Source organism: Gavialis gangeticus, unplaced genomic scaffold, assembly GCF_001723915.1.
Source record: "Gavialis gangeticus isolate Ggan-Ray unplaced genomic scaffold, GavGan_comp1, whole genome shotgun sequence".
Taxonomy (NCBI): Eukaryota; Metazoa; Chordata; order Crocodylia; family Gavialidae; genus Gavialis; species Gavialis gangeticus.
Window position 1 is genome coordinate 21,002,190 of NW_017728993.1, and position 12,012 is coordinate 21,014,201.

Consider the following 12,012-nt stretch of genomic DNA (forward strand, 5'->3'; position numbering starts at 1 on the left):
ATAAGCTAGCAGAGAGCAGATTTAAACTGGACATTAGGAAGAACTTCTTCACAGTTAGAGTGGTCAATGTCTGGAATGGGCTCCCAAGGGAGGTGGTGCTCTCCCCTACCCTGGGGGTCTTCAAGAGGAGGTTGGATGGGCATCTGGCTGGGGCCATCTGAACCCAGCACTCTTTCCTACCTATGCAGGGGGTTGGACTCAATAATCTATTGAGGTCCCTTCCGACCCTAACATCTATGAATCTATGCACATTGTAATTTAGGCAATGGCCCTTGCTTGCAGTTCACCCCCCTACTTTTGATTAACAGAAGAAAGAGCAGTTCTTTCTGAATTGTTCTTGTCAAGAAGTATTTGCTTGGAAGTCACCTGTCTTTTACTGAGTATCCTACTTTTTGTATTTCACATCCTACCCCCTCTCCCACAGAAGCGGGCAGCCCTCCTGGAGCAGAGCCAATGTGGTTCTGTGGCACCAAATGTGAGAGCAGGTTTTGGAGAGCTCATGCCAAGGAAAGGCACCCAGAGGGAGCTCTGTGCAAACAGGTGCACAACAGGGATTTGTAAGTGGGGCCTAGAGAAGGACCGGTCCACTGTGTCTATGCAAAGCAACTTCTCAGGACCCCATGCCTTTATTCTGCTCACAGAATCACACAGCCCTCTAAAATAAACGGTTGGCATTTGATATCAGCCAACACCACGTCACTGAATTTTTGTACGTGTGAGATAAAGAATTTCAAAGCTCCTTGCTCAAACTCATGCTTGTAACATCAGTCTGAAGCCAGGCTCCAGATCAAAAGGAGACTGCTTTCTGGTTTGCGCTCAGCTGAATCTAAAAGTTGTACAAGAGTGGCTTGTGTGTCTGACCTCAAAGTCTTGCTGAAACTTGATCAGGGTCTTAACGTCATCCCCTTGGTCCATCTCTAATTTAATATGCATTTGAACAGAAGCAGTGTCTGGATGGAGCCTTTCACCTCTAGGTCACCCTTTCAAATCCAATTCAGGCCTGTCATAACCAAATGTTAGTGCCATCTGACAGGTCGTCTGTGTCCTGTGCAAGTTGCTGGCCTCAGTCCAGGTGCTGGTGGACAGGTGCCCAGATAACACGACCTGCTGTCCTGACACTAACTGGAAGTCCCTGCAGACAGGTCAATGAGTGAATTGGCTTGGCTGATGAATTAATATTTAACTAGTAGGTATTAAAGTGCTTTATATCTTAAAAGCACTTTAACAAAATCAGCTAATTGTTGGGAGGCAAGTATTTTTTTGCACCATCCAAACAAGGAGAGAGTGGAAGAGTGAAAATGCATGGTGGTCTCCCACTCCTGTGCATACACTCTTAAGCCACTTCCTCTCAACTATGCTCTCAGCTCTGCACAAGATAATTTGGAGCAAGGCAGTGTAGGCCTGTTTTGTGGCTGCCAGGTTTTTTGCATTCGTAGACTGTGTTATGGAACCCATGGAGGCAAAGTAGCAAGTGATATTGTGGCCTGTTTCTCATTTCTTTTGAGGAGTTAATTGGTGTGTTAGACCTGTATCATCATGTACCATGCAACTATTGCAGCCACCATGCAATTCATGTTAGACCTGTATCATAATCTACCATGTAACTATTGCATGCACCATGCAACACTCTTGCCATACACTTGTCTTATATGTTACAATATCTTCTTATACTTAACAGTAGGTGCATCTACATGTGCAATTAGCATGTGGCAATAAACTCCTGTGCAGTTTGCACTGAAGTTTTTTGCTCCCAGGCTCAGTGTTTACACGTACGCCTGGGACTACAGCATATTGAACTAGGGCAGAGCAGCCCCGGCTAGCAGGGCGCACTTAGGGGCAGCCTGCCAGACCAGAGATGCTCCACCCCAGCTCAACGTGCTGTGGATGGACTGGCTTGGGCACAAGTGCAAGGCTAGCACCCTCTTGCTCCAGCCAGCCCCAGTCACTGTCTACACGTGCACTGAGGCACACTAAATAACTCCGTTGTAGGTTAGCATTTATTCCAAACAGTACTATCCTACAGCAGAGCTGATTAATTTACTGCTCTCTATGTAGTAATGGTCACTAATGTGTGAATTTAGGCTGGCTCCTTCTTGATTCCGGGAGGGAGCAAGAATGAAACAGGGAGCCATGAATGGGGTGGGTAGCTAATAATAATAAAATGTTTCCTAATAATTTCTTTTGTAAATGATTGCTATGACTACTGTGATGTTTCATGAGTGTAAAGGGGGAGATGACTCTTTGTGTGGTGGCTGGAAGGAAGAGGTGGGGGAGGTTCTTATATCATCTCAAATGGGGGAAGGTGAGCCCTTGAGATGGTCTGTCTGATAACTTGGAGACTCTCACCATGAACAGAATAAAGATCCTTTGTTGAAGGGCCTTCTTTTCTATCCTTCAGACATCCTAGATGGGACCAAGGGGACATTCCTTGTGGTAACAGCCTATGATGTTGCATAATAAGTTGGGACCTACCAAATTCAGAGGAGCTGCCCCCTGATTTTGCAGTCCAAGTGCAGCATGAGGCACCATTTTCATTGTAGAGTGCATTGGGCCCCCTCCCATGACTCTGATTGGCTAAAGGGCCCCAAAGTCCCACCCCTGCCCAGAGACTGGTCATCTCCCCCTGTGCTTGAGGACACCAGGGCTTCCTGCCCTTTTCTGTTTTTGCAACACTCTTCCCCCTCCTTCCTCACCCCCTGCCTGCTGCTGATTTTACACCTTTTCGCAGGAGTCAGGGTTTTTCATGAAGATCCACCAAATTTGCGGTTTCTGTGAAAATCGTGAAATTGCAAATTTGTTAGGTCCCCAATAATACGTAGCGTCAACAGTGTCATTTGTCTGGCGGTAGAGTAGGGGACAGAGTATAAAGACCTATATTTGAAAATGTGATGAACTTTTCTTTATTTTTCTTGTTGATGTTCATGCTGCATCAGCATTTCTTGCTGCCTGCTGGTACCAATAGAGGAATTACCAAAATAACTCAAGGCAAGCTATTTCTCTATACTTGGAGGAAGACAACTCTGCAAGTCTTGTGCAAGTTTTATCTCATGGGATTTCTGACTCAAGTGAATTTGTATGAAACAGTCTGTTAGGAGTTACTCTGACTTGTCTGAAATGTAGAGGGCCAGTATCTTGGCTAGTGTTCATTCTTGTAGCTCCATTGACTTCAAGCAATAGATGAGACAGTTCCATTAGATGGGAAAATCTACCTAGATCCTTTTTTTTTACTCTGCCCATTGCTAATAATAAAGTCTGGCATTAACCCCTTGCATAAAGCACTGCAGGGAGTTTATCTTCCCCTCAGGCCATATATGAAATATCTGAGTAAGTCTACTTCTAAACCAATTCCTATACCAGAGAATTAATAAAATCAGTATTAAAGTGACAGCTGGTGGACAGGACTGGCTTTCCCCTGCATCACTTGCCTCTCTAGTGGCCCATGTTCTGGGCTCAGTGCGCATTTATCCTTTTATTATAGCTTTTATTGATTTTTTTTATCTCTATTTCCTTAAGAATCATAATTGCACAGTTCAAACTTTAGCTGTGGTCATATCAGCACTAGCTATTAATATAATTTTCCCTCCTGTCCTTTAATTACTGACCTTCCAAAGGCATTCAGCTAATGAAATAAAAATGCGGAAAAACTTGACTGTATCTTCCAGCACTAGTTTCAAGCCTCTCTGCCTCTTGGGCTGTTTCAAGTCTTGACAGTCAACACAAGCCTTTATTCTTTATCCACAGTTTCCTTTACTGTCTTCTCTTTCTAAATCGCATGTATATTTATTTAGCTATGAGAAACTTGAGACCAACCCAGGGAAAAACATGTGTCGTGTTAGCAGGGGTTCAAATGAGCTTTAGAGCAAAGATCGATTTGTTTATTTATTTACACTGGTTCCGTATGGGAAGTAGCAGGATGATTCAAAGCCCCTATAGGAAGGGATGGAGGGCTCAGTGTTATTTTGCGGGGACAGGGTCCTCCTGCTGTCTGTTTTAGGTGTCTGAGTGATTTCTGATTTGATACCAAGAGAAAAGAGCATCCAAGTCTGTCTTTGTTTCCTCCAGCTCTGTAAGCTGGGTCATCCAAATACTCAGGTAATCATAGAATCATAGAAGTAGGGTTGGAAGGGACCATGTAGATCTTCAAGTCTGACTGCCTGCCTGGGCAGGAGAAAAACAGGGCTCAAATGACTCTAGCTAGGTAGGCATCAAGCCTCTTCTTAAAGACCCCCAGGGTAGGAGCCAGCACCACTTCCCTTGGAAGTTGGTTCCAGCCGCCCTGACCGTGAAGTCATTCTTACGGATGTGTAATCTAAACCTCCTCTCCAACAACTTGTGGCTGTTATTCCTTGTTATGCCAGGGGGCGCGAGAGGAAACAAGGCCTCCCCCAAACCCTTCTGGTCCCCCTTAGTGAGTTTATAGATGGTCACCAGGTCCCCCCTCAGCCTTCTCTTGTGAAGGCTGAACAGGTTCAGGTCCCGCAGTCTCTCATTGTAGGGTCTGCCCTGTTGTCCCTGGATCATGCGAGTGGCCTCCTCTGGACCCTCTCAATGTTGTTCACATCCCTCCTGAAGTGGGGCGCACAGAACTGGACGCAGTACTCCAGCTGCGGCCTGACCAGTGTCACGTAGAGGGGGAGGATCACCTCCTTTGCCCTACTTGAGATGCACCTGTGGATGCACGACAAGGTCCGGTTAGCCCTCCCAACCGTGACCTCGCATTGTCGACCCATGTTCATCTTGGAGTCAATAATGACTCCAAGATCCCTTTCTGCCTCCGTGCTCTCAAGAAGGGAGTTTCCCTTCTTATAAGTGTGCTGCTGGTTACTACTGCCCACGTGCAGCACCCTGCACTTGTCACTATTGAAATGCATCCTGTTTTTGTTAGCCCACCTCTGTAACCTATCCAGGTCTTGCTGCAATCTTTCCCTCCCTACTAGCATACTCACCTAACCCCAAATCTTGGTATCATCAGTGAATTTAAATAGGTTGCTTTTCACCCCGTTGTCCAAATCGCTGATAGAGAAATTGAACAGCGTAGGCCCAAGGACCGAGCCCTGGGAGACTCCGCTGCCCACTTCCCCCCAGTTTGAATATGACCTGTCCACCACCACCACCCTCTGAGTACGACCCTTCAGCCAATCTGCAATCCATCTGACTGTGTAGGCATCAATGCCACAGTTGCCTTGTTTTTTAATGAGGATGGGGTGGGAGATGGTGTCAACGGCCATGCTGAAGTGCAGAAAGACTATGTCCACGGCAACACCTGCATCCATTGCCTTTGTGACCTGATCATAAAAGGCAATCATTTTGGTCTGACATGACCTGCCCCTAATGAAACTGTGCTGGTTGCCCTTGAGCATCATCCCTGAAGCCGGGCCATCACAGATGTGCTCCTTGATGATCTTCTCAAAGAGTTTACCTAGGATTGAGGTAAGACTGATGGGCCTATAGTTGCCTGGGTCCTCCCTCCTCCCTTTTTTAAAGATGGGGGCCACGTTGGCTATCTTGCAATCATCTGGCACCTGGCCTGAGCACCATGAGCGCTCATAAAGCCATGCCAAGGGCCCTGCAATAACCCCTGCTAGCTCCCTCAACACCCTGGGGTGGAGAGCATCTGACTTGAACACGTCCAGCCCCTCCAGAAGCTCTCTAACCCAGTCCTCCCCAACCTGAGGTCTGGAGGCATTCCCCTCAAGTCCATCTTGCATCAATCACAACTTTACTTTAAAAACAGAAAAAGAAAGAAAAAACCTCTGCTTCTGCTTGTAAGCACAATGAAAAGACACTTGAGGGAATTATATTGCACAATGACTTTTATAAGGCATCTGGATCATTTTGCATTCCACCTCAAAAGCAAAAAATGATGAGTTTAATATCTGAGAGTAGGATGCAAGTTGCAAGGCTCTCAAAAGGCAGCGATGGTGACCAAGAGAGGGTGAGCCTGGCCATTCATTATGTTCTGCTTAGATTCTTTAAGGGAAAGAATTTGGGCTGCTTATAAATTACTTAGCTTCATTATTTAACATTTATATTACAGTTGCATAGAAAGGATGTGGCCAAGTTGGCCTCCATTGTGCTAGGTAGGGCTCCATTGTGCAAGATACTGTGCCAATGTTCCAAAGATTTTACTGTCCTGATAGAATGTGTTTAGACTTTCTGTATTTTAAAGTTTCAGGAAAATTCATTTTCCCAACAAAAATAACTTTGCCAGATCAACACTCCATGTATCGTTGTGAGCAATCGACCGTTAACATTCTCATGACAGCCTTGGCAATAGAGTGGGTGTTAGCACCAAAGTCCTCCTTTCAAGGCCAGTCACATCATCTCAACTTGTAAGTGAATCTCAACTGGAGTTTCAGCGTGATGATGTTGTCTTCACAAAGGTGCAGCATTGGGGGGGACTGCATTTCAGCAACAAATGAAAGCGTTGCAACATTTAGAGCTCTTCTGGATCTCTAGGAAGGTCTTTGTCATTGCGGAGTACATGATCACTCTGCAAAACAAACCCCCCAACTGGTTTTATGCCGTCTGGGACATAGCAAATGTCACTGGTACAATGTGGAGAGATGCAGTGTAACAGCACAATGACCAGGCTGCCATTGTCCATTATAAGACCAGGATAGGTTTTTGTGCTGGGGAACAAAGCGAATCTTTCTATTAGGAACATTTGTACTATATTAACAATGTTCCGAGTGATTCTGTTCTGTAATGAAGAATGCTTGAGATGTTTCCCTTTGATAAAATAATAATAAATGTGATACTGAAGAAAAGAGACGTGAAACGCTGAACTACTGTTCTGCTCACACGTAGCCACTTTCCCAGACTCGCACCTCTATACGGCAGTTACAGCAATGCATAACAAGTTACTGAATAGACCGAGATACTGCAGTTTGGCACTATATTGAATGGGTTGGGATGCGTGTTGGATGGAGACGCATTCGATATTAGAGGAAGAGTGAAGGACGAAGAGTAGGCGTGATTAGAAAATGACGGGTTAAATAATTATTGAGTAACTTACAAGTTTAAAAATGTTTTTGAAACCAACTACTGAATGAATATCAGTACCTTTTCATTATTTGCATGGCAGCTCTTAGAAAATAGTAATAGGGTTGCAGTTGTTTTGATCATCACAAAACACCCGCAAAAGATTTTCAGAACTCCAAGGAGTGCCAAGTTTTTCATAAGCTTTCATTTTAGTTGTGTCAACTAGGTAGGGGGAGAAATACTCTCTAACGATAACACACTGAGCTGGGATACAGTACAGGATTAGGTCTGAGGAAAAAACAGATCTCTAATTGACTCTACCATTGAACGGCTGGGTAACCATGGGCAAGGTATATCACTACTCTGCGTCTCGGTTTCATCTTTTGTAAATGGGCGTAATGAAACCGACTTCCTTTTTAAGACCATTTCAGTTTCATGGCTGAAAAGTCCTATATATGTAGGAACTCATTGTTATTATCTCTAGAGCAGAAGTCATAAAACCAAAGCCAGTATGTCTGTTATTTAAGGTGCAAGTGTTATTGCACAGTTGTTATATCTCCTGCTGGGCTTTGCAATTACTTTGGATTATATCCCAGTTACTTTATTAGATAATTTCAAAGAAACTCTAACTATATTGCACTAAATAAAAATGACTCGGGTCACCACGACTTGGAATATTTCAGAACCAGTGCACTTGTATGAAATAAATTCACCGTGGCACTGTATGTGCTTTTCCCAATAATGGAGAGAAACCTGGGTTTAATATTATGAATTAATTCTTTTAAAATTGCACCATTTCTTTACAAGGGGTCCAGCTGGCTGCAGGAACACTTACTTTAACTTCAGGATTCATGAGTGCCAACGGCAAGTTAAACTCTCCCCTTCCTTTGAGCTGAGAGTACCAACTCTGTGGCACCCAGTGACAGAGAGGCTAATTCATTCCTGAAATAACTCCCTGGATCACACCAGAGATACACCAGTTAATTTGCTACAGTGACATTCAAACTGAGGTCTTTCCAGGCTGTTTCTTCTCAGACGTACTACGCATGGTTTTCTTGGAATTTATTTTAAATTATTTAAAATTCATATCCCTAGAATATGCTCCCCATCTTAGCCTACCTACCCATCTTAAGACATTTGCCGGCTCCTCTGCAGTTCTTTGCCTGGTCCAGTATAGCCTTAAATGATAGCTACAGGGGCTCAATAGATAGTCCTACCTATTTAACTACTCAAAGAGAAAATTAAGAGGGTGACTGAAGTCTAAAATTACCTACTTGGAGAAGATCCCCCATGGGAGAGGGCTCTGCAAACTACCAAATCAAGTCATAGCAAGACACAGTGGCTTAAAATGACAGTAAACGCATTCAGATGTTTGAAAATTTTTAACAAGAAAGTTTAGTACTGGGACAATTTACTTAGGGGTGTGATAGATTCTTGTGCTGTATAAGTCAAGGTTTATTGCCTTGCTAAAATATATGCCCTAGATCAGGGATGGTCAACCACAGGGATGGTGGCACAGTCTGCTTGTGTGCGTGGCATACAGCAGACTAGGGAGTGGACAGGCAGCACAGTTGCAGATAGGGCAGAGCATCAGATCAGGCAAGGAGCACAGTGCAGGAAGCAGAAGGCTGAGTAGTCGATGGTAAGGGCACTTCTGCCCAAAGATTGGCCCCCACTGCCCTCGGTCAACCAGAACTGATAGGTTTGATACAGGAGCTACTGCGTGGAAGTCAAAGTTGTTTGACATCAACTGCTTTCTCGTGTAGAGCGTTGGACCACTTTGAAACCATTCCCCTGCCTCTGTACTTATCATAGTTTCGTAGTAGCTAGTTTCACTTGGTGCAAAGTTTACAGGCATATATATGTGCATCCTGTATCCGTGCATGAGATGCTTTTCAGGAGAACAAAGTTCCTTTTCCTAAGGACACTGACTGTAAATCTCAGTACTTCTGAGCTGGTCGGATATTTTCTGATTAAACTATTTCTGATGGAAAGTGCTGACCCATGAAAACTGAAATGTATTGTGGAAAATGTTTCCAGAATGTAGGCTGACTCTGCTGGATAATCAGGACTGAAGGGCCTGGGGATCTCCAAGATCTGCCTGGAGAGCAGCCTGGCATCACAGAGCAATGATCTACTCCATTTAGTTTTGGGAAAATCAATAAAAATGTATCCATTTCTAGAAGGATTCCTTTGGTGCTTTCTTTTTAGAGGAAACTTCAAAGTATCTCATTTTTCTTCCATATTTGAAGAATATGAAATATATTGCATAGATGTTAGGGTGGGAAGGGACCTTGCAAGATCATTGGGTCCAGCCCCCCGCCCAAAGGGTAGGAAGTCTGATGGGGTCAGATGTCTCCAGCAAATATTCTTTTGAAATTTCAGAATTTTCTGCAGAATGGAAATGCCAGTTTCCAATCAGCTGGAAATATGGTTCCCTGCCCACAGGTAAAACCTAATATATCATATATCCCTGCGGATGGGGGATAGAGAGGAAAAATCTGATTTTATGTATAGGTAGGGATGCATCTCAAATTTCCATGGTGCTTAGATGCAAAGATTGTCGGTGCTGTAGCCACATCGTAGATTGCTAAGATAATGCTTCCCCTTAAATCACTATCTTAAGATCTACTGTTATAACCTGCTAGTTTATTAAGATATGATGGTAAGAATCAGAGTTCATTAAATTCTCTTTCTGATGGGGAAATTATCCTGTTTAATATCAGTCATTTCCTTATGCATTAAGGCTTTTTCTAAAGAGGAAAATCCTACTGGATACTTCATAGAGTAGATGCTAATCTTTCTTCTCATTGTTATATTTCTGAAGTCCTGGTGGCTTTATATTGTTATGTTTGGCCTCTATATAGCAGTGCAATATAGTGCGATATAGCAGTGGCAAGTGACTTAACTGCTTTTTATTAGTCAAATACAATCAAACGCTCCTTTTCCAATAAAGTATAATCAGATATTGATATTGTGTTAACTAAAATTATAGTGTTGTAGAGACTTAATAAGATGCAGGACTACTCTCTCTTGGCTGTTTAATTAAACTGAACAGTCGTCGTATGTTGTACTTTGGTTTACTGCCAAGGGAAAGTAAATCTGTATCATATTAGTATCACATACCAAATGATGTTTTTCCTCTGTTAGAGAACATCTAAAGGACCTCACACTGGTGTCATGTGAAATGCTGTTGTATTACATTGGACTCTCTTGTACTTCTTTGCTCTCCTAAGCTCTGCTCAGAAATAACAAGTATTCACTTCTATGTTAGAGCTCATAATATGCTGACTAAATATATTATGTGATGGTTATCCATCTTGATGTATATGGCCGTGGACTTATTTACCACTGCCTACTGCTGACTGCAAGTAGGATTATTTAATTGTATCCCTTAATCGCCATGAGATTTCTAGTTGGCCACAGAGAGCAGTGCAGTGAAAATTTGTAAGGATCAAACATGGTCGATGTATTTTTCTTAGCTATAATTTACCATTAAGGACTATTGACTAACCTCTGTAAGGACAACTGCTAGTGACTTAGTGGATTGGGAACATTCATTTAAAGGTGCTTTATTTGAATGGCTGTTCCTATCTCATTGATGACAATGGGAAATATACTTGAAGATCAAGGAAAGGACTCTGGTCCTGGGCATTCATTGCAACTGAATTATTAGCTCTTGCTATTCAGGTGGGGAAAAATGAACTTATCACGTTTCAGAGAGAGAGAGAGTTTTCTGGTAATGCTCTATTGTTCTTCTCTATACTTCCTGTCATTATCTAATGCCCTGAATTTCAGTACTTCTTCCCCTCGCTCAGGAACAGGGTTGCCAACACAACAATATTTTCATACTGATAATCTATGAACTTTTTACTGATGGCCAAACTTTTTTACCTACATATATGTTTACACGACATAAATATAACTCTTGTGCCAGGTCCTGCTCTGGTGCCAGGTCCTGGTTAGGAGGGCTGGATTCTAATTTAGGGGTTTCACACAACGGCAGTAAAAATGTTTGACACCCCAACCTTACTCCATACTTTTCTGCTCCCCCAGTTCATCTTCCAGCCTTAATCCCCCCCATTTCTGCTCCCTCCATTCCCAGTACAGACCCTCAGAAAACACTTTTTGTCACCCAGAGGTGTCACCGGCAGCCAGTGGGACTCAGCAGCAGCATCACATGGCCTGGGGGGAGGGATCTACAAAACCTGAGAGAAAATTTCCATTAGGGTACAGTGCACCTACTCAGCCACCAGGAAGCACACTCATGCTCAGTCTGCCCATCATCTTGTATTCAACTTTTTTTCTGACCATGAAGCTTCAATCAAGCACCTGTTGTTTAGGCATTTTTAGTCTAATTTTTTACTGACTGTCCCCAAATTTATGGACAGTTTGCAACCCTGCCCAGAAGTGGGATTGGTTATGTATGGATTCTTGTTTTTTAATACCATACTTGTTGTCTGAAAACTTAAGAATCTAAGAGAAGTAAAATAAATTGCAATGTGTCATGTGAGTGTGACAATCCTGACCCTCCCTTAAGATTGTGCATGGCACTTCCAAGGAACCCCCTGAACCTGAGGCAGAGACCTCAAACTCTGGTTGTCATAAGGCAGTGAATTTTGCTTTACTTAAACAGCCATGCTGGCACCTGCAATGCAGGGGAGTGAATTCAGGTACAGAATGTGAAGCCTACTGGCTACTTAGGCTCACCTGGGCCTAGAGTGAGTGAGGATTTAGTTAGGGAGCTTCTGGAGGGGCTGGACATTTTTAAGTCAGCCGGCCCGGATGATCTTCACCCTAGAGTCCTGAAGGAACTCGCTGGGGTCATTGCAAGTCTCCTGGCACGGCTTTATGAACACTCGTGGTGCTCTGGAGAGGTGCCGGAGGACTGGAATAGGGCCAACATGGTTCCCATCTTCAAAAAGGGGAGGAAAGAGGACCCGGGGAACTACAGGCCAGTCAGCCTTACCTCGATCCTGGGCAAGCTGTTTGAGAAAATTATTCTGGCACACATCCAGGAGGGGCCAG

General features: G+C 43.7%; 1 protein-coding gene across 1 annotated transcript in view; it reads left to right on the top strand.

Annotated features, from left to right (window-relative positions):
- AGBL4 (ATP/GTP binding protein like 4) overlaps nucleotides 1-12,012 on the top strand; it is a 1,816,099-nt gene that overhangs the window by 1,662,178 nt on the left and 141,909 nt on the right. The gene's annotated exons all lie outside the window — the stretch shown is intronic.